General features: G+C 36.0%; 2 protein-coding genes across 4 annotated transcripts in view; one reads left to right on the top strand and one right to left on the bottom strand.

Moving 5' to 3' along the window:
* Positions 1 to 21,620, top strand: part of LOC6052563 (glutamine-dependent NAD(+) synthetase) — a 228,601-nt gene that overhangs the window by 132,783 nt on the left and 74,198 nt on the right. The window contains exon 3 of one of the 3 annotated variants that reach the window (XM_038260717.1): positions 18,907 to 18,950. The exons of the other annotated variants lie outside the window; for them this stretch is intronic. The gene's annotated coding sequence lies outside the window, so the exon portion shown is untranslated. The remainder of the gene's footprint in view (positions 1 to 18,906; positions 18,951 to 21,620) is intronic. 3 annotated transcript variants of the gene reach the window in all.
* The window catches only part of LOC6053207 (cytosolic carboxypeptidase Nna1), a 119,073-nt gene that overhangs the window by 79,012 nt on the left and 18,441 nt on the right, over positions 1 to 21,620 (bottom strand).

Below are 21,620 nucleotides of genomic sequence, written 5' to 3'. Positions count from 1 at the left end.
TGAATCTGAATCTGCCCTGGTCATATTTTTGTTTCCATGTAAGATTTGAGACAACTTGGGACAAAAAAAAAATGGACAAATTAAGATATCTGGAAAGATCTTGAGACAACAAGATACAATTTGGCACAACTTGAATCAGCATTTGAGACAACTAGAAACAAGCTTGACACAACTTAAATCTAATCAAAACATGTTAAATATCTGGTAGGCTAAGTTTGAAGATTATGACACAATTTGGAAGGGGCTCATAGATGATCGTGAATGAGGTATTAGACTACGAAAAACTAACAAACAAAGTCACCCTTTTTGACAGTTTTACAGTTGTTTGTTTGCAAAAACGTCAGGCATAAATTTTGCATTGTTTGCGAGTTTGTTTGTCGTAGTCTAATACCTCCTTGAGACAACTTGAGACATCTTGAGATAATTACAAAGAAATATAACACAGCATTGCGGCGTTTTTCAATAATTTTACACAACTTGTGAAGGTTTTGAGACAACCTAAAACGAATTTGAGGTATAGATTGAAACAACTCAGAACAACTTGACACAAATAACATAATCAATTGTCCACGTGCAGCGTCTCGTGGTATCTCCACATTACACTCAAATTCGATATCAACTCTTTAACAATGTTTATCACGTTGCCACAACCCATTTCAAAGGATTATTACTCCATTTTACTTGCTCTCTGTCTTCGTTTTTGGAGGTTATCAATGCTGCTTGTTGCCAACAGTTTTCCGCAAGTTTGGCCCATTATGTTTTTCTTTCCTCCATTTTTTTCGGGGACCATTACCGTGACAGCTTTCCAACTGCGGGCCAAGCTGCCGATTGGCAATAACAATCAATTTATTGATTAAATATTAACAATAAATCAACGCCAACGCGCGTTGACTACCGCCGCGGATTCTTTTTGTTTTGTTTTATTTTTTCTGTGTAGTTGTACCTTTAGCCGCCAGAGTGGCACACACCGGAAACAGCTGCGTCTGCAGGCATCGGACCCGGTCGCCGGCCGTGAGGCCCCAATTCATTGCACAAACACTTTTCCAATGATTCTTTTTATTTTGTTAAACTTTTTTTTTTGTTAGATTTTGTTAGGTTGCACTGCAACTAGCACCATCTTCTTCCCTTTTTTGATTTTTTTTTGTTTGGCTATCACTAACACACATCAATTTTGCACACACTCACACTAAAAACGCTGTAACGGATCGGCGATGTGAACACACAGTTCGCGACAGGTCAGAACAGGCACGATAACACACGAGATGAACACAGCGAGTTGTAACTTCCCCAAAAAATTGAACCAAAACTACTTTTTCGAGCACTAAAAACCAGTGTAATACAACTAAGTATTGTCGGTTTTCGCAAAAACTTCCCGCGCGCGAGCTCGTCCTCCGTACTTGTCCGTCCCAAAAACCGAAAAAAAGGGTTCTCCGCGAACGCGCGATTTCACCTTCCGGCCCGACCCATGTTCGATCGAGGATTGCCCAAACCCGAACGGCCAGGCCTGTCTTCCAGTGTCTAAAGTGCTGGCTGTCTTCCGGGAGGTGCCCTCCACCACCGGCGCGGTTGTTGTGTTGTTATTGGTTGTTTATAACTGCCGGAGGGTAAACACAAAACACGTGTAGCTATGTAGAACAAAACTCCGACGAACCAACCCCGCCAAGGTACATTGACAGCAAAATTACGGCGCATAGATAGCGGCACGGTCGGCGTGATTGAGTCTAGAGAGCAACCCCCGTTTGCGAAACACCTCCGCGGAAGGCTATTTACACCGAGGAGACGCTTTGGCACTGTGAAAATAAAAGATTGCGCGAAAAAAAAATTTCAAGATTCGAACCTGAGCTCTCTGATCGTCAACTCTGTCAACCTCCTTAAAACAACTCTCCATTTTGCAACAGTGTCACACTTGGGCAAACCCCGTTACCACCTTCTTCTTTTGCACTTTGCACAAAAGTTTTTCACTTTGGCATCGGGAGGCATATTATATTTCATGCGGCTGTTAAGGGTGAACATATTTCACCTGAATATCCTCCCGCCCTCACCCCTTCTCGGGGTTTTGATTCTGGAGTCGCGTCATCCATCAGGCTGGAGCGTTGCAATGCTTCGCTCGATGAACTCAATCTTTTCTAGCGTGTTATCGTACAGAATGTTGAGAGTCATCGCACTGGCTACCGCCGATAGTGTTACATTGCAAGAAAGTTTCCATTTTCAATCATGACAAGTTTTTGTTCAAAATCTGCGTGTTTTGAACATAACATTGATCTTTTTTTTGATTTGGATGAAATTTTGTCTAATAGAAGACATTTTGCATAATTAGTTTTCCCATCCAGGCTCCATACAATTTTGCGGGCCTATCATACAAAATTTTTGTTCACGCCTCTCTGCTCTATATCTCGAAAACTAAAAGTGCTAGAATGTTTTGATCTTCTACAAAGTTGTAGAAAATTAAAAATTGTGCAATTCAAAAAAATATAATAATAAAATATCTTTGGAAAGGAAAAATATCTGGGTCATTCCAGGTCAACTGAGTACACTTTTGGACTCGACCTTCACCGATTTGGACAAAACTTGGAGGGAACGTTCATCTATCGATAGTTAAAAGAAATCCCAAGTTTGGTGCTGATCTGACCATCCCTCTATTTTTGGCACCGCTTGACGATTTTCTAAAAAACCTTTTTTTTTCTTTTATCATAACTTTGCAAATACTTGAGCTAAAGACTTTCTACAGGTTACATTTTATAGAAATTTGTCCAAGGAATTCGATAAAAATAAAATTTTAACCCTTAAATGCCCACTTATATTATATTTTAACGTATTAAGTATTAAAATTCAGTTTTGACCAATTCCTAGTATTTTTATTTGTTTTATTTTATCACCATCGTGTTCCACAGACAATTTTACATAATAATAAATGTAGAACTCAAACTAAAATGAACTATTGGCGAGATACAGCGATTTTACTGAAAAAAAGTTTGATTTTGCGCTGCACTCTGTCCTATACATTCAAATCCGAAATAAGTTTCTCACATATAAAAACCGAACTATGCGGGATTCATACCATTTTGTTGAAAAGTACACCATGTACTTCCAAGTGCTGTGCAAAATCATACTTTTTTCAGTAAAATCGCTGCATCTCGCCAATAGTTCATTTTAGTTTGAGGTCTACATTGATTATTATGTAAAATTGTTCGGGAAACACGATGGTGATAAAATAAATCAAATATAAATATAAGGAATAGGTCAAAACTGAATTTTAATACTTAAAACGTTTAAATATAATATTAGTGGGCATTTAAGGGTTAAAATTTTAATTTTTATCGAATTCCTTGCACAATTTTCTATAAAATGTAACCTAAAGAAAGTCTTTAGCTCAAGTATTTGCAAAGTTATGATTAAAAGAAAAAAAAAGTTTTTTAAAAAATCGTCGAAAAAGAGGACGGTGCCAAAAATAGAGGGATGGTCAGATCAGCACCAAACTTGGGATTTCTGTTAACTATCGATAGATGAACGTTCCCTCCAAGTTTGGTCCAAATCGGTGAGGGTCGAGTCCAAAAGTGTACTCAGTTGAGATGGAATGACCCATATATTTTTCCTTTCCAAAGATAAAAAAAATCGAACCGCAAAAAAATCCGCAATGATTTATTCTACAAAATTGTAGAGAGTTGAAATATCTACAACTTTGTAGAACATTGCACAGTGTTCGGAATGGCAAAATTAAGTGGAATAAATTGATAACTCCTTTATTTGACGTCCTAGCCAAATGGTGTCTTCGGAAGAGTTGCTGTACTTGATAAGGGCTATCTTTTAAAGTTATTGACATACAGGGTGACGACCTTCCAGGGTGTCAACTTTCTTGGATGACGTTGTAGGGCTTTGGTGTCTTCGACAAAGTTTAGTTTCATGAAGATTGTCAAGGCACAAATTTGTAGCTCTTAATCTACTCGAGATATACGCCATTTTGCAAAAATGGTCCAAAAAGCACTTTTTGGTGATAACTCAAAATGTTAGCATTTTAGCGGCCTACTATGTTCTGAAGAGTTGTTTATGACATAAAATTACACATCTTTGCCGAAGACAGCAAAATGTTTTGAGCCTTTATTGAAGAGTTATAACCATTTTTATGTGATTTTGAGCCTATTTTCAAGTTGCTAAGTTTTCAAAATGGCGCATTTTGGCGCAAAACCGAACGATGCACCTGAAAGTACACACTTTCAACTACATTCCCTGAAAATATCTCCGTGTCTATCCGTGTCTACTTTTAGATATCTCGATTTAAATTTGACGGTTTTTAATCAATCTATTTATAAATTTTAATCGAAATCATATTGAATACGAGTTGAAAATCGGTGAATTGAAGGGAAAATTGATCAATTTTTATGGAAAATACTTTGTCTGTAAAAAAATCTGACAACCTTTCTAAAGTGACCAAATATAAAAGGAAATATTTAATTTTAAATACGAACAATTATTTAAAATTTTAATTTACATTTTTTTGGGATAAACATGTTTTTATTCATAATTTTAGAATGTGTGTCATAATTTTAAGCATAAACAATGTATTTTCCATAAAAATCGATCAATTTACCGATTACTACCACGTTTTCAATAAGATTCCGCTTTAAAATATAAATAAATTGATTAAAAACCGTCAAATTCAAATCGAGATATCTAAAAATAGACACGGATAGACACGGAGATATTTTCAGGGAATATAGTTGAAAGTGTGTACTTTCAGGTGCATTGTTCGGTTTTGCGCCAAAATGCGCCATTTTGAAAACATAGCAACTTGAAAATAGGCTCAAAATCACATAAAAATGGTTATAACTCTTCAATAAAGACTCAAAACATTTTGCTGTCTTCGGCAAAGATGTGTAATTTTATGCCATAAACAACTTTTCAGAACATAGTAGGCCGCTAAAATGTTAACGTTTTGAGTTATCACCAAAAAAGTGCTTTTTTGGACCATTTTTGCAAAAATGGCGTATATCTCGAGTATATTAAGAGCTACAAATTTGGTGCCTTCGACAATCTTTCATGAAATTTTCTCCTCTACAACTTTGCCGAAGACACCAAAGCCCTACAACGTCATCCAAGAATGTTAGTTTTTGGTTGACACCCTGGAAGGTCGTCACCTTATATGTCAATAACTTTAAAAGATAGCCCTTATCAAGTACAGCAACTCTTCCGAAGACACCATTTGGCTAGGACGTTAAATAAAGGAGTTATCAATTTATTCCACTTAATTTTGCCATTCCGAACACTGTGCATTGCATAGTTCTATCTCTTATCATTTTTTTAAATAGGATAGCCGCTAGGGCGGGACGGGATCCGGGAACTCCCGGGATTTCCCGGAAAAAAATATTTCCCGTTTACTACGGAAATTTACTAATTTCCCGGGAATTCTCGAAATACAAGCGGAAGTATACATTTTCCTACCTTTTTGGCACCAATGTTTTGAAATCATACAAAAAATAATAAGTAGAGAACCTTATTTGATTTTATTCAACTCAATCTACTGTTCATATTGAACTAATAAGCTTGTCTGTAAACTCCATGTCAAAGTTTAATTCAGATAATATTTATTTCTAAAGCATTCAAAAGTGTACTCAGTTGTTCGAGAAGAATTTGTTTAAAAGAATTTGAGAAATAACTGTTTGAAGTTATACATTCTAAATATGAAAAAATATCGTTTAATTTCAACCACTTTAACACCTTGAAACTTATTTTAATTAAATATTTTATAAGGGCATATAACCATATAACTAAAATCATACAGGAAATGAAACCATGAAAACTCATTAAAAAACAACTTCGTATCATTATAAATTTACCCAAAGAATGCAACCACATTTCAAAAACTCGCTTCAAATATCGCAAAACCTTGAGTTGTGATGTCATGAAATAGTGTTTCATGTTAAATAGCGGTAGAAACTGGATTTTTAAGACAAATTCAATGATTATCTTTTTATTCACAAGTTGAAAATACTTGTTCTGAAATAAGTAATTAGCCATGAAAAACATTATTATTTCTGCTTTATTTTTTCCATTTCAACTTTTTGATCACTGAGACAATTTTAAAAGCCAGTGAAATTGTGGAGCATAGATTTTCACTGTCCAAACACTTTTATTAAAAAAAATCTTCTCAACAAAAAATACTTATATTTTTTTTTTGATTTGATACAATATGAAAGACAGCATAAAAAAATTGAAAATTTATAATATTTTCTCAAAGTTGCATGATTTTTTACAAGAATTAAAGCCATTAATTGATCCTCACAATTCTGTTGCTAAATATTAATCAGAAACAGGATCAGAATATTTTTTTTAAATTTCAATCTTCTCGGGAATTCCCGGGAAATTTGTTGAAATTTTCCTGTTTTCCGGGAATTTTGCAACCCCGGGAAATTGGACGCTCTAGGAGCCGCTCATTTTCGCTCACTCAAAATTTTGATGAAAAGGATTTTCTAATGAGCAGTGTGATTTTTTAAGATTTGTTATTGGACTTGAAACGAGAAGATTTGCTTGAAACCCAAAGGTCTCTTTGTCCAGATTTCTGATCTAAATGTTTGGAATAATTGAATAGGAAGAGCACTTAATATTAAATCTTTTAATTTGGAGAAAATTGCAAATAAATTTTACAAAATTCTAAAAACTCTAAATATGTTCAAATATCGGCAGTCTTTCAATGTACATGGGTAATTCTCTACCAACTCACACGAAATCGGGAAAAGTTGCCCCGACCCCTCTTCGATTTGCGTGAAACTTTGTCCTTAGGGGTAACTTTTGTCCCTGATTACGAATCCGAGGTCCGTTTTTTGATATCTCGTGACGGAGCGGCGGTACGACCCCTTCCATTTTTGAACATGCGAAAAAAGAGGTGTTTTTCAATAATTTGCAGCCTGAAACGGTGATGAGATAGAAATTTGGTGTCAAAGGGACTTTTATGTAAAATTAGACGCCCGATTTGATGGCGTACTCAGAATTCCGAAAAAACGTATTTTTCATCGAAAAAAACACTAAACAAGTTTTTAAAATTCTCATATTTTCCGTTACTTGACTGTAAATTTTTTTGGAACAGGTCATTTTATGGGAAATTTAATGTACTTTTGGAATCTACATTGACCCAGAGGGTCATTTTTTCATTTAGAACAAAAATTTTCATTTTAAAATTTCGTGTTTTTTCTAACTTTGCAGGGTTATTTTTAAGAGTGTAACAATGTTCTACAAAGTTGTAGAGCAGATAATTACAAAAATTAAAATATAGACATAAGGAGTTTGCTTTGCGATTTTACGAAAAAAAGTTTTGAAAATGTTGGTCGTCGTTGATCATGGCCGTTCATGGTCACCCGCGACAGACACGGACGACGAAACAAAGAGAAACGCAAAAAGTGACTTTTTGAAAACTTTTTTTTCGTAAAAATGCGATAACTCGTGATGTTTAAAAGCAAACCCATTATGTCTATTTATTAAAATTTTGTAATTGTCTGCTCTACAACTTTGTAGAACATTGTTACACTCTAAAAAAACAACCCTGCAAAGTTAGAAAAAACTCGAAATTTTAAAATGAAAAATTTTGTTCTAAATAAAAAATTGACCCTTCCGGGTCAATGTAGATTCGAAAAGACATTAAATTTCCCATAAAACATTAAATTTCTCATAAAATGACATGTTCAAATTTTTTTTACAGTCAAGTAACGGAAAATGGGAGAATTTAAAAAAAAATAGTGTTTTTTCGATGAAAAATACGATTTTTAGGAATTCTGAGTACGCCATCAAATCGGACGTCTAGTTTTACATAAAAGTCCCTTTGACACCAAATTTCTATCTCATTACCGTTTCAGGCTGCAAAATATTGAAAAACACCTCTTTTTTCCCATGATCAAAAATAAAAGGGGTCGTACCGCCCCTCCGTCACGACATATCAAAAAACGGACCTCGGATTCGTGATCAGGGACAAAAGTTACCCCTTCGCTTCGCTTCGCTAGGAGACGGTGATTTTAGCGGATTGCAGACTGGATTTCGCCATGTGATGTGATGATTGTCTAAGCACAAGTTGCCTAGGAATTGATAATTGGGAATAGAACCAACTCCACCTGAACCAGACTCTCACCACCATGACAGCCGTCCATTGCCGGCCGCTCCCATCTCCACCGCGCACCAGGGACAAGGAAGAGGATTTGGAAGACGGGAATTGTTGATGCTCCACTTTTTTCAGAGTATTAAGGGAAAATATCGTAAAACCTTGAGTTAAATGTTAAATAGCGCTAGAAACTGGATTTTTAAGACAAATTCAATGATTATCTATTTGGGTCTCGTGGCGCAGGGGTAGCGGCTTCGGCTGCCGATCCCGATGATGCAATGAGACGCGGGTTCGATTCCCGCCTTATCCACTGAGCTACTTTTAAGTAAAACGTCGGTCCCGGTTTCTCCTGTCTCGTCAGAGGCGCTGGAGCAGAAATCCCACGTTAGAGGAAGGCCATGCCCCGGGGGGCGTAGTGCCAATAGTTTCGTTTTTTTTTTCTATTTATTCACAAGTTGAAATTGTTCTGAAATAAGTAATTTGTCATGAAAAACATTACATAGGAACTTTATGGTCACTGAGACAAATTTAAAAGCCAATTAAACTGTTGAGCGTAGATTTTCACTGTCCAAACACTTTGATTAAAAAAATACTTCTCAAAAAAAATACTTATAGTTTTTTTTGATTTGGTACGATATGAAAGGCAGCATAAAATATTAGAAAATTTATAATATTTTCTCAAAGTTGCATGATTTTTTACAAGCATTGTAAGCCATTAATTGATCCTCACAATTCTGTTACTAAATATTAATCAGAAACAGGATCAGAATATTTTTTTATAAATTTCAAATTTCCCGTTGCCCGGGAATTTTGTAAACCCGGGAAATTGGACGCTCTAGGAGCCGCTCATTTCGCTCACTCAAAATTTTTATGAAAAGGATTTTCTAATGAACAGTGTCATTTTTTAGGATTTTTATTGGACTTGAAACGAGAAGATTTGCTTGAAACCCAAAGGTCTTGGCAGTCTCTTTGTCCAGATTTCTGATCTAAATGTTTGAATAATTGAATAGGAAGAGCACTTAGAATTAAATCTTTGAATTTGGAGAAAATTGCAAATAAATTTTACAAAATTGCGGAGATTTTTGCTTTTTCTTTTGAGAAAATATTTTAACAAAACGATTTGGTTTTTCCAAAATCGTATGGGTTTTTCATAAAAGTTTTGTTAAACAAAATTAAGCTAAGCATTGTGAAATGCTCCGTTCTATATCTCTTTGACCACTTGTGTGATGATTTTTTTTAAAAATTTGTATAGAAAATCAATCATTTTTAGAGCAATTTCAAAGAAAACTAGGAAACTGAGAATATGATTTCGAAAACTCATATCAAGAGTTTTTGAAAAAGGTCCTATAAGCTATTGTGTTTCATATGTTTATAGGACCTTTAAAAAAACTCTAAATATGTTCAAATATCGGCTTCAATGCTATTTTGAGTCTTTCAGTGTATATTGATCAGAAATTTGCAATAGATCTCCCAACAAAATAAGTTAACCGGCTCGCTCTTTTTTTGCCCAGCTCTAATTGAGATATAACAGCAGTTTGCAGTTATCTACGCATTTTTGTACAATTTAAATAATGATGATCAAATATGTGAAAATATGTCAAAAAAATGTGACTGTACAAACTTAAAAAAAACTAAAAAAGCAAAATGTAATGACAGGGGGTGGTAGAAAATGTCAAATACTAACATAAAAATTACTAAAAATTGAACAAGAAAAAACATAAAACAAGATGAATAAATTTTGAAATTGAACAAAAGTTGCTCAAAATGACCTCCCAAACATAGGAAAAATAAAAAAAAAAATCGAAAAAATGGGCATTAGAAGTTTAATCAGCTCCAAATAAAATGCAACATTTTCGTTTTTCAATTCAGTTTATAAACGACTTACTCTTTCTGGCAATCTCCTTAAATGTCAAGATTTTGACCTTGAATAAACAAAAAAGGCCAAGCAATGTCAACAATAACAAAGACGATAGCACGACGAGATTGAAACTTCTCTCATATGAAAAGTGACAACAATGCTCGGAGTGTTTTGGTTTTTATTGAATATCTCAGGATTAAAATCGTACTTTGGGGATCTAAAAATGCACGTGTGACAAGTTAGCGACGGCTTGAATATTATTTTCCGTCAAGATAAGTGTCAATCTCCAAAGCAGTATCGAAAAGTGAATTTTGAACTTTGAAGCAATCAAATGGATGCTGAAAAGTACTAGTTCAGTGCTTTCAAATGCTAGAGTTTATCAACTGCTTTGAAAATCAAAAAAGAATCAACAATCCGTTGCATACCTCAACAATCCGAAACCTTCGTTCAAAACTCAGCCCAACATCGGACCCAGGTACACCGTACGGGTTTCAGGTGGTTTCGGACTGTGTTGACGCGTTCCTCCTTCCTGCGAAAGGGGTTTCATTTCCCTGTCAAAAGGAAAACCCGACCCCAAATTGGCTGTCTGAATCTGGCGGAAAAAGAAGTTGCCAGAGTTCAAGGCGAGATGAAAGCAGAGGTGGTGGTGAAAATGAGGTTAGGTTACGCCGAATAATGTTTGCTTCCTCCCTCATGATGGTGGCAAATTCTACTGTCTGTATGTGTGCTTATTTCGTGTATGTGTGTGTGTGTGTCTTGTGCCTGCATTTGTTCACGTACTGTGGAGCACCTTTTCCCCCTTTGTAGTAGCTTTGGTACATCGTTATTTAGGCACAGGCAACAAATTTATGCCCCATCATCAAAGGAAAAACTGGTCCGTCTGTCCGTTTTTGGGTTTTTCGTTATTTGCAAGGCTTTTTTCAAAGGGTTTTTTTTTATTTCTCCCCAAAAAGAGAGGTTAGACAAAACATGTGATGCATGAAGGTGCTCCCTTCCCTCGAAAAAAAAAAACCCAAAACAACAAAGACCGATGTTTGTTTTGCTTTTCGGCCAATCTGTCCGGGTCAAGGCTCAATTTCGTGATTTATATACGAATTCATATATTTCGTGCAAAACAAAAAGGGTCCACGGCCTGATTCGATTACTTTCTGGTCGGTCGATTGGATCCACCTTTTTCGCACAGAGAGCAATTCATTGAAAAGGAAACAATCTGTTTGGTGCTGCCCTCTTCAATTTTTCCAATCACTTTTTCGTCTGATGGAAAAACGTGCAAAGACTTCAATAGCGCGTTTTTGGTGGCTTTGGAGGATCCTCCAACGAAAGGGATGATTGCTCATATTTTGTTTCTGTTTATTGCCACTTGCAAACCGAAACGCTGATCGATTTGGCCACCAGGTGCGAATAAGGTTTGAATTTTATTAAGGGTACACAGCAACGGGGACATAGGAAATAAGACAAATTCAACGAATCATCTCTGCGGTAAACTTCACACAGTAGGCCTGGCCGCCTTAAAGTTTGTGATGTTTCAATGCATTCTTTTGCAATGGCACACTACAAATGTTAATAAATCGATGCCGATGTGCTCTCTTGTACTAAGCTTGCTAGGATTCCTATCTAGATAAGTACAAGAGGGCACACGGGCATCTAAATGACAAGAAGAAGGCTAGCCGTAATCTAATGTAAAAATATTAGTTTTATTCTAATTTGGTAACAGCCTTTTACGATAGAATGCTCTATGCTTAAGCCGTGACAGAATCCCTTGCAATAATGCACCTCAAACCGTAACCACTTTCCGGTGGTCTAATTTCAAAAGGAAGCGCACCGATGACGAACAAAAATTCGATCAAATAGTGTCACGTAAAGCACGTGCACGTGCACAGTAACGGGTGGAATCTGCCCAACAAAGCCGTTGCAAAAATAGCACAGAGTTCAATCCGATTCGACATGCAAAAATTTTCCAGTGAAAACCCTAAAAGAACATAGCGAATAAAAAAACCAATTCCAGCAAACAAAACAAATCCCAAATTGCTTACCAACTCGCGATTTGCAACTGTCTTCATTCTTCGCCATCGTCGTGATCATTTCTCGACAGTCTTGGAAAATGGCTAACCGAAAAAAATAGAACTGAATTTTCCTCGCTGAAAACCAAAAAGCTCGATAATGAAATGCTAAATTGTTCCTTCTCCCTCAGGGTTGCGCCCCCGCGTTTAAAGGATTGACACAAGAGCAGTTAACTTTCCAGTTCAGAGGGCAAAACCCCATTTCCTATCGTGGGTGAAGTTTTGTTTTTTGTTCGATTTGCTTTCATCGGTCGCGTCATTCCTGTAGATACGCTATTGACCTGGCGGGCAAATTTCGAAACAACTAACGTGGAAAAACTTTAACAAAAGGGGGGATTGGATAAAAAAAAAACCTCGCGCATGCTGGCTTGAAGGCAAACAAACTAAACGCGTTGGCAACCGTTTTGTGTTGGAAAAGGATAAAGGGTTTTGATCTAATGGAAATTCTGAAGTTTGTTTTTTAGACTTTTGCCATTGCTTGGATTCAATCTTTTATGTGAATGAAATCTCACAGCAAAAAATCCGATGGTAAAATCGCATGCAAAAACATGGATATCACCTTTTTGAAAAAAGACACTTATATTACACATTGCATGTACAATTTTTGTAAACACAAAAAAAAAGTTGCAACCGACGGGATTCAAACCTACGATAAGGATAGGTGCCTTAGCCCGCTCGGCCATCAGACCGATGAAAAATGGAAAGGATAAACGCATATATGAGCATGACATTTTGGTAGGAGCGGCCGTGGCTGTAGATGGTCACGGTGTTCGCTTTGTAAGCGAATGATCCTGGGTTCGATTCCCATCTGCTCCCAACGAGAAAGTATAGGAAATATAAATCTTGAAACTCTGAACATGAACGAAAAATTAAAGTCGCTCGATTCGGGGTTCGATCCCCCGTCCTTTGGATTGGTAAGCAAAAATGCTAACCACTATGCCTTCTCGACTTGGTGAGCTATGACTGGAATTAGGAATACTGTTACTATCAACTATATACGCGCTGGGTCCTTGTCCATTTGACAAGGGTTCGGAAGTTCTAAATAACGTTTGAATCCGATTGGTGCAAACGTTCTTCAGGGCGGGGCTTGTCGATAAAGCTGAAGTACCTCGCGCTCGGCTAGCCAGCGTAGAAATGGGTCACCGAAGCTCGGCAGAGCTAACACCTTCCAAATGCCTATGCGAGTTATTTGCATGTGAGCAATTCTCTACCAAAACCGGAAATGGATTTTATTTGTATTTTTTGATTTGGCTCAAACTTTGTGGGGGCCTTCCCTATGACCAAAGAAGCCATTTTGCATCATTAGTTTGTCCATATAAATTTCCATACAAATTTGGCAGCTGTTCATACAAAAATGGTACGTATATATTCGAAAATCTGTAACTTTTGAAGGAATTTTTTGATCAATTTGGTGTCTTCGGCAAAGTTGTAGGTATTGTTAAGGACTATTTAGAAAAAAATAGGTACACGGAAAAAAAAATTTCCTGATTTTTTTATTAACTTTTTTTTTCACAAAAACTCAAATTCCCAAAATACGTATTTTTTGATTTTCGAGATTTTTTGATATGTTTTAGGGGACAAAAATCCGCATCTTTTGAGCTATAGAGAAACATGGTCAAAAAATCTGCCGCCGAGTTATGATTTTTTGAAAAACTGGTGATTTTTGGAAAAAATCGAAATTTCATACATAAAATTTTTTTTTACCTCATTTTTTAATGCAAAATTGAATTTGCAATCGAAAAGTACTCTACAGATTTTTTGATAAAGGGCTCCGTTTTCAAGATATAGCCACCGAAAGTTTGATTTTAGAGAAATATTTGCAGTTTTTCGATTTTTAAAAATAGTGACCATGAGTGACCATTTCTAAAAAAATTTTTTTTGAAGAGTTCAAAAAATTTGCTATAAAATTGTCTAAGAGACATTGAAGATTGGACCTCTGGTTGTTGAGATACAGCGGCTTAAAGAAAAAGAAACACGAAAATTGAAGTTTTCTAAGTCTCACCCAAACAGCCCACCATTTTCTAATGACGATATCTCAGCAATTAATGGTCCGATTTTCAATGTTAATACATGAAACATTTGTGAAATTTTCCGATCTTTTCGAAAAAAATTAAATCAATACTAGCATTTTTAATGGGCATAATATTCAAAGTTTGGCCCTTTTAAAATGTTAGTCTTGATTTAATTTTTTTCAAAGTATTTTTTTCGAAGAGATCGGAAAATTTCACAAATGTTTCATGTATTAACATTGAAAATCGGACCATTAATTGCTGAGATATCGTCATTAGAAAATGGTGGGCTGTTTGGGTGAGACTTAGAAAACTTCAATTTTCGTGTTTCTTTTCTTGCCGCTGTATCTCAGCAACCAGAGGTCCAATCTTCAATGTCTTTAGACAATTTTATAGCAAATTTTCTGAACTTTTCAAAAATATTTTTAGAAATGGTCACTCATGGTCACTATTTTAAAAATTGAAAACTGCAAATATTTCGCTAAAATCAAACTTTCGGTGGCTATATCTTGAAAACGTAGCCCTTTATCAAAAAATCTGTAAAGTGCTTTTCGATTGCAAATTCAATTTTGCATTAAAAATGAGGTAAAAAATTTATGTATGAAATTTCGATTTTTCCAAAATCACCAGTTTTTCAAAAATCATAACTCGGCGGCAGATTTTGACCATGTTTCTCTATAGCTCAAAAGATGCGGATTTTTGTCCCCTAAAACATATCAAAAAATCTCGAAAATCAAAAAATACGTATTTTGGGAATTTGAGTTTTTGTGAAAAAAAAGTTAATAAAAAAATCGGGATTTTTTTTTTCCGTGTGCCTATTTTTTTCTAAATAGTCCTTAACAATACCTACAACTTTGCCGAAGACACCAAATTGATCAAAAAATTCCTTCAAAAGTTACAGATTTTCGAATATTTACGTACCATTTTTGTATGAACAGCTGCCAAATTTGTATGGAAATTTATATGGACAAACTAATGATGCAAAATGGCTTCTTTGGTCATAGGGAAGGCCCCCACAAAGTTTGAGCCAAATCAGAAAATACAAAAAATAAAAATGGTCGAAATCGGCCGGTTTTGTAGAGAATTGCTCATGTATAGAATGTAGATCTAAAAAAAAAAAAATACATGGAAACAACTCAATTTGTAAGAAGCGACCGCGTGGTCCCGTTTGGTTGGTTGCACACACGCATATGAGCATGACATTTTGGTCAAGTAGGTTTCCTATACTGATGGGCTACATATTTCAGGGTGTAAAGTTACATAAAATTTCTTCATCCCATTAAGTGGCAATTCCATTTGAAAAGGGAGCAATTCCAGCTCAAATCAGGATTTTTTCTGGTTTTTTTGTACCCGACCCTCTCCGATTTCAATGAAACTTTGTAGACATGTTATCCTAGGCCTATATAAGTCATTTTTGTGTATATGGAGCCAATAGTACTCGAGAATAACATTTGAGTAGGGCGTAAAGTATTTAAATATTTTAGTATTTTGCAATTTAAAAATTACTGTACCTCGAAGCCGTTGCATCGTATCAAAATGTGGTCAAAGACAAACTTGTAGGAAATTGGACGGGCTTTCTGATAAAAATACACTGAAACAAAAATACACGCCACTTTTATATCATTTTTCAATTTTTAAGTTTAAAAGTTAAATTTGAAGGTGATGTCATGATTTTTTTTCGCTCAAAATTTTTGAGGAAATAGCCTAAAATTTTAATAAAAGACTGACAAAAAATGCAGGATGGTATGTCTCTCCTAAAAAAATACAAAAATCATTTACTTAAAACTGTTTTTTTGAAAAGTGGTCTAAACGTCAAAATTTTTAAAAACCGGTAGTGGGAACCGATTTCCCACTCAAAAAATCTCATAGATGTGGCGTGTATTTTTATTTCAGTGTATTTTTTTCAGAAAGCCCGTCCAATTTCCTACAAGTTTGTCTTTGACCACTTTTTGATACGACGCAACGGCTTCGAGATACAGTAATTTTTAAATTACAGAATACAAAAATATTTAAATACCTTACGCCATTCTCAAATGTTATTCTCGAGTACTATTTGCTCCATATGCACAAAAATGGCTTATATAGGCCTAGGATAACATGTCTAAAAAGTTTCATTGAAATCGGAGAGGGTCGGGTACAAAAGTACCAGGAAAATTCCTGATTTGAGCTGGAATTGCTCAAGGGCTTCAAACGATAATAAGTTATCCAAGGATGAAAAATAATCTCTTCTAGCGAATACGATTGCCTGAAGAAAGGCCCTCTTAGTATGCTTTGATCTCGTTTTTCATAACTGTCACTTGATCGTTGAGTGTGGCAGGGGCGATTAAAAATGTTTATGATCGTGTTTAGTCGTCAACTTGCTGCGATCAAAATACAATCTTGCCCCTTTACCACCAGCAGTCATGGGTTGTTACAATCATCGACTGCACTCTTGACGAATGACAACTAGTCGTGGCAATTTGAGAATCAAGACTATTCTCAGCAGTCGTGTTCGTTAGGTATTACAGGCAGCGATTAATCGCTAATTTAATCATAGTCGTCGGCTTTTCAACACTGAAGTTATCCGATCGGGCTCAAAATTGTTCTGGGGGTTCCTTAGCTGAAATAATTAGACCCGTATTTTTTGCCGTTAGGGTGACCTACATCGTGCTAGGGTGGTCCTAAAAACGGCATTTTCGTCAATTTCCGCAAAAACCTTATTTTTCAAAAAATCATAACTCCGTGCCGTTTCGACCGATTTTAGCTGTCTTGGACGCAAATGAAAGGTGATTAGCTTGCCTTTCTAGGAAAAATAAATTGAGATCCGGAAAAACAACCAAAAATTTCAAAAAGTCGTATAAAAAACAAAAATGGCGTTTTCAGCGTATCAACAAATTCGCAATGTCAAACCGAACGTTTCCGATTTTTTTTTTGAAAATAAAAACTGGATTTTTCGACGCGCCACGCGCAAAGTTGACGAAATTTAACTTTGAAATTTCAACGAACCTCTACATGTTTGGGCGCCAAAAGTTGCGTCTTTCAATTCGACTTTTTTTTACCCAAACATGTATAGACTGGCGGAACTCAAGCTTGATCACCATCGTGCTGCTGGGCTTCGTATTGCAGTAACCCAGTTAACTCAATCCGAATTCTGGAACGGAATCTAATTAGAATCGTATACAATCGGATTGATTTGACTGGGAATTATTGGTTTGGGTGTGGCTAGTAAAGGGGTTTCAGATAATATTTTTGTCAATATTGTTCTGCCTCGCAATATGTGTAAAATTTGCTTCAAGGTTCATAATTGAGCAATTCCATGTCAAATAGGGAATCGGTTGTACCCGACCCTCTCCGATTTCAATGAAACTTTGTAGACATGTTATCCTAGGCCTATAAAAGCCATTTTTGTGTATATGGAGCCAGTTACACTCGATAATGACATTTTAGAAGAGCGTAAGTGTTTTAAATATTTTTGTATTTTGTAATTTAAATATTGCTGTATCTCGAAGCCATTGCATCGTATCAAAAAGTGGTCAAAGACAAACTTGTAGGAAATTGGACGGGCTTTCCGAAAAAATTACACTGAAAGAAAAAAGCACTCCACTTTTATGAGATTTTTTGATTTTTTAGTTTAAAAGTCAAATTTTAAGGTGAGCCCACGATTTTTTTTCGTTCAGTATTTTTAAGGAAATAGCCTAAGATGTTACAAAAAGACTTACGAAAAATGCAGGATGGAGCAACTCACCTAAAAAAACAAAAATCATTTACTGAAACTGTTTTTTTGAAAAGTGCTCTAAACCTCAAAATTTTCAAAAGCCGAATACGGGAATCGATTCTCCAGACAATTTCACATAAAAGTCTCTTTATTGACCTTTGTCCTAAGTCCAATCCTTGTGAAGTTACAGCGGTTTTAAAAATGTGGAAAAAAGTCTTGAAAATATTTTTACCGGAAAGCTCGTCCAATTTCCTATAAGTTTGTCTTTGACCACATTTCAATTGGATGCATGGGCTTGCGGATTTCGGATATTTTTAATATTTTGCCCCAGTTTTCCCCGAAAAATAACTTTTTTGGTCAAGAAATTCTGATTTGGTTGTAAAAAATAGTGGAACAATCGAAATCTAAGTTATCAAAAAGAATTTAAAGCAATATTTTTATTTATTAAGCATAAATTTGGCACATTTGACTAATTATGGCAAAATGCTGAAATTTTAGTACACATATCTGATTATCTGATTTACCTATGTTGGTGTCCATTTTCTTAGGAATTCCCGGGTTTTAATTCAAAACCCAGGAAAATTGGACGCTCTACTTGCCATAGTTATTTTAGAGCGAGTCTACGAACAGGACATACCCCTTGACGTCGTTTGGACCTCACCAATTTGCCTGAAATTTTCAGGGGTTGTTTGTACATATAAAACTAGCTAAATCTGGTCAAAATATGAGCACTCTAGGTCAACAAGAAGTGGGGCAAATCGGGACTCAAAGTTTAATGGCTAAAAACGTCTAAAATCTTCAAAAAGGCTGTAACTTTGGCAAAATTCGGTTTAATTTTAGAATTCAAAATGCATTTGAAAGAGCCTGAAAAAAATTAAACATTCCAATTGGTTAAATAAAGCGAGTTATTGACATTTTAGTGAAAAATAGCATAATTTTCAAACTCAACTAAAAAAGTGTTCCATGCAGACCCGATTCCACCTGCAGCTTGTTGGGGACATCTGGGACTACCATCTGAGACTGATAACGACTGAAATTTTTTGGGAAAATTGGTGAGGTCGATGCGAAATGGGTATGCTTTGCTCGTGGACTCGCTCTTTAGCAATATTGTGACTACATTATTGAGTTTGCCCTTTACATTTCATCTATGTTAAGTTAAAGCTGCTGAAAAAACTAATCGTTTGCATTATTTTGTCTCTTTACAGGTAAACAGATTTGGCGGGTTTGCTTTCGTATCGAGTTACATCAGGTAATGTTAGATACAATACAGCCTAGACTCGATTTTTTCGAAACTTTTTTTTTTGTTTTTATCTTATTTTGTCACTCTTCAAAAGAAAGTAGTTTCGATTAGGTCAGAACGCGTTTGACACACGTACAAGCCCGACTACCGCAATAAAATTAAACCAAGGACAATGCACAGAATGGTAAACCAAGCAAAACGCGTATGTTGTTGTTTAAATTGCGTACTCTATGTTTTGTTGTTTCAAGGTCAAACATTAAAACGCGTTTTCTCGGAACGTCAAAATGGCGGGTGCGACAAAATAGCACGGCAGAGTCGAAGTGATTTGGGAATACACAATAAAAAAAGGTTTATTTTGGCAGGTTGAAAATCTGGTTGGTTGACAAATTATCTCTTTGTCGATGTAATTTTACTTCATTTTATGTTGAATGAGTAATATCGCACATAAAAACCTGTAAATTTTCTAAAGCTTCACGATTTTTTTCTGACACAAAATCTGTCAACATTCCCAAAAGCAACACTCTATCTTAAGCATGTTTTGCGTCGCTAATTCTCCTCTCAACAATGAATTTCCTGAGATAAGAGATAAGAAATATGCATTCAAGCGACGTCCTCTCTTCTCAAGAGGTCTCCATTTTTTTTGTTTTATAAAATATTCATCGCAATGCGCGCAAAGTTGACTGCATTATAAGTATCATCTCCCTACCCGCTAGAATTACCCTCCAAGTATGTTGTGGAGCTTTCGTTCCTTTTTGCCTTCCTCACCTCACTGAGGCAAGGCTATAAAATCACACGAAAAATGAACTTCTTAAATACACCTCCTAGATATACCTTCACGTACACCTTTCGACTCAGAATCAAATTGTTAACAAATGTCTGTGGGGATGTGTGTAGACACGATTTTTTCCACACGATTTTTTTCAGAATTGACTGAACCGATTTTGGCCGGATCCGCCTTTATCGTTTTGGGGTCCCCTAAGACCCTATTAAATTTAATTTTGTTTAGTAAAGTATTTAAAAAGTTATGCCAAGAAAAAGATTTTTGTAGATAAAAAAAGGGTGATTTTTTGCATAACCTCAAAAGGCTGGGTCTTTTTGTTTACGTGCGAGAGTTGCGCCATAATGCTTCAAATGAGAGTCTGCATGTTTTCTGGAAAAGTCTGTATCAGGTATATATTTTTTTCATAAACTTATTTTCATTATTACTTTGTAAATGTGAGGAAGGCACCACCCACCTAATGGAGGATTAAGAAACGTTTTTTCTCTTGAGGAAAACCGGAAAACTACAGGCAAGATTAAACTGAAATAATAACGCATGCCAGGGGAGCTTTATTTCATTGTAGTTTGTTGCTTTCTATTGTTGACAGTTTGTCTTTAATGTTGGCACATTTAAACATATCCAATAGATTTGAAAGTTGTTTATGATCCTTTTAGTTAATTCTGCTTATAGAGTTATCAAAACTCAGTATTTATAGTTTGCCAAAATAGGAACGTTTACCCTATAAAAAGACAACGCAAAAGCTTCACTATCGCGATAATTCGTCGTTCCGGAACACAATACAATGGTCTAAAAGCTTTCACCAACAGCACGAAACGAAACACTAATACCTTCTCCCACCTCCTTCCGGCTAGGAGGGGGAAAAACCGTCGACGACAGCCAACCACCTACGGGACGGAACTGTTACGGCCGTCGTAGCAGATTCGGGTCAGTAGGACATATCTTTGGAAACGGCGAGCGCCACCCGCAGTTTGTAGCTGCTGCCAAATTCTAGCTCAAATTTATGCACCCTGGTTTGTTCGAGCTCTTTTGTGCACCCTTAAGCGGTACCCTAATGATGAACTTTATGTCAGTGTTTGCCACTTTTTTGTTGTTGTTTGGCCATCAAAGTCTACAACCTCTGTCTGTAGAATCGATTTGGTGTTAGCTGTCGAAGCAATAATTTGCCAAACTGCTGTAAAATTTTTGATGAAACGTCACATTTTAATTGGTGCTGAACAGAAGAAAGCTCGCCCAACCTTGACCCGTTCTGACGGGGCAATAACTTGGAAGAAAGGGTTTCGGGTCGTAAACCTTGAAGAAAGCGATTGCTTGCAGACTGCCAAAAATAGTTTGTTGCCAAGTCCCGGGACGAAGAGAATATCTGGGGACCGATTGAGCGCTCTCTGGCCGATTGTCGCAAATTTTCGATCGTCGACCAAGTGTCGTAAACTGCTCAGACCGAGAGTAGCGAAAAAAAAGGATGGGAATGAGATAATGAAACCGGTGTACAACTTACTACGTCTTTGGGATTTGATTGGAACGATTTTCGTGACTGGATTACATAATTGGAGGGAATGTTTCTAGTTTTAGTCGAATTTTCCGGGATTTTCTCGAAATGGATGGAAATTGCCATGACATTTTTTTTATTATAATTCTAGCAATACTGGGATTCTTGAGTGAAATATTAGGATTTTTTTTTTCGTTGGGAACTTTCTGTCCATCGTTGAATAGGGTTTTGATATATGTACTATTTTATTTATTCATGAAGTTTGATAATTACGCAGAACAGTAAAATTAAAAACTAACTTAATCCACCTATGTGGTTGGAGCCTTCCTCACTTATTACCAACAATGGCTGATATGATGGAATTGTACAAAAATCTCATCTATTTTTTAGATCCGGAATCCAAAAAGTACAT

The sequence above is a fragment of the Culex quinquefasciatus genome, chromosome 1 (genome assembly GCF_015732765.1).
Source record: "Culex quinquefasciatus strain JHB chromosome 1, VPISU_Cqui_1.0_pri_paternal, whole genome shotgun sequence".
Taxonomy (NCBI): domain Eukaryota; kingdom Metazoa; phylum Arthropoda; class Insecta; order Diptera; family Culicidae; genus Culex; species Culex quinquefasciatus.
This window is presented reverse-complemented; position numbering and strand designations above follow the sequence as displayed.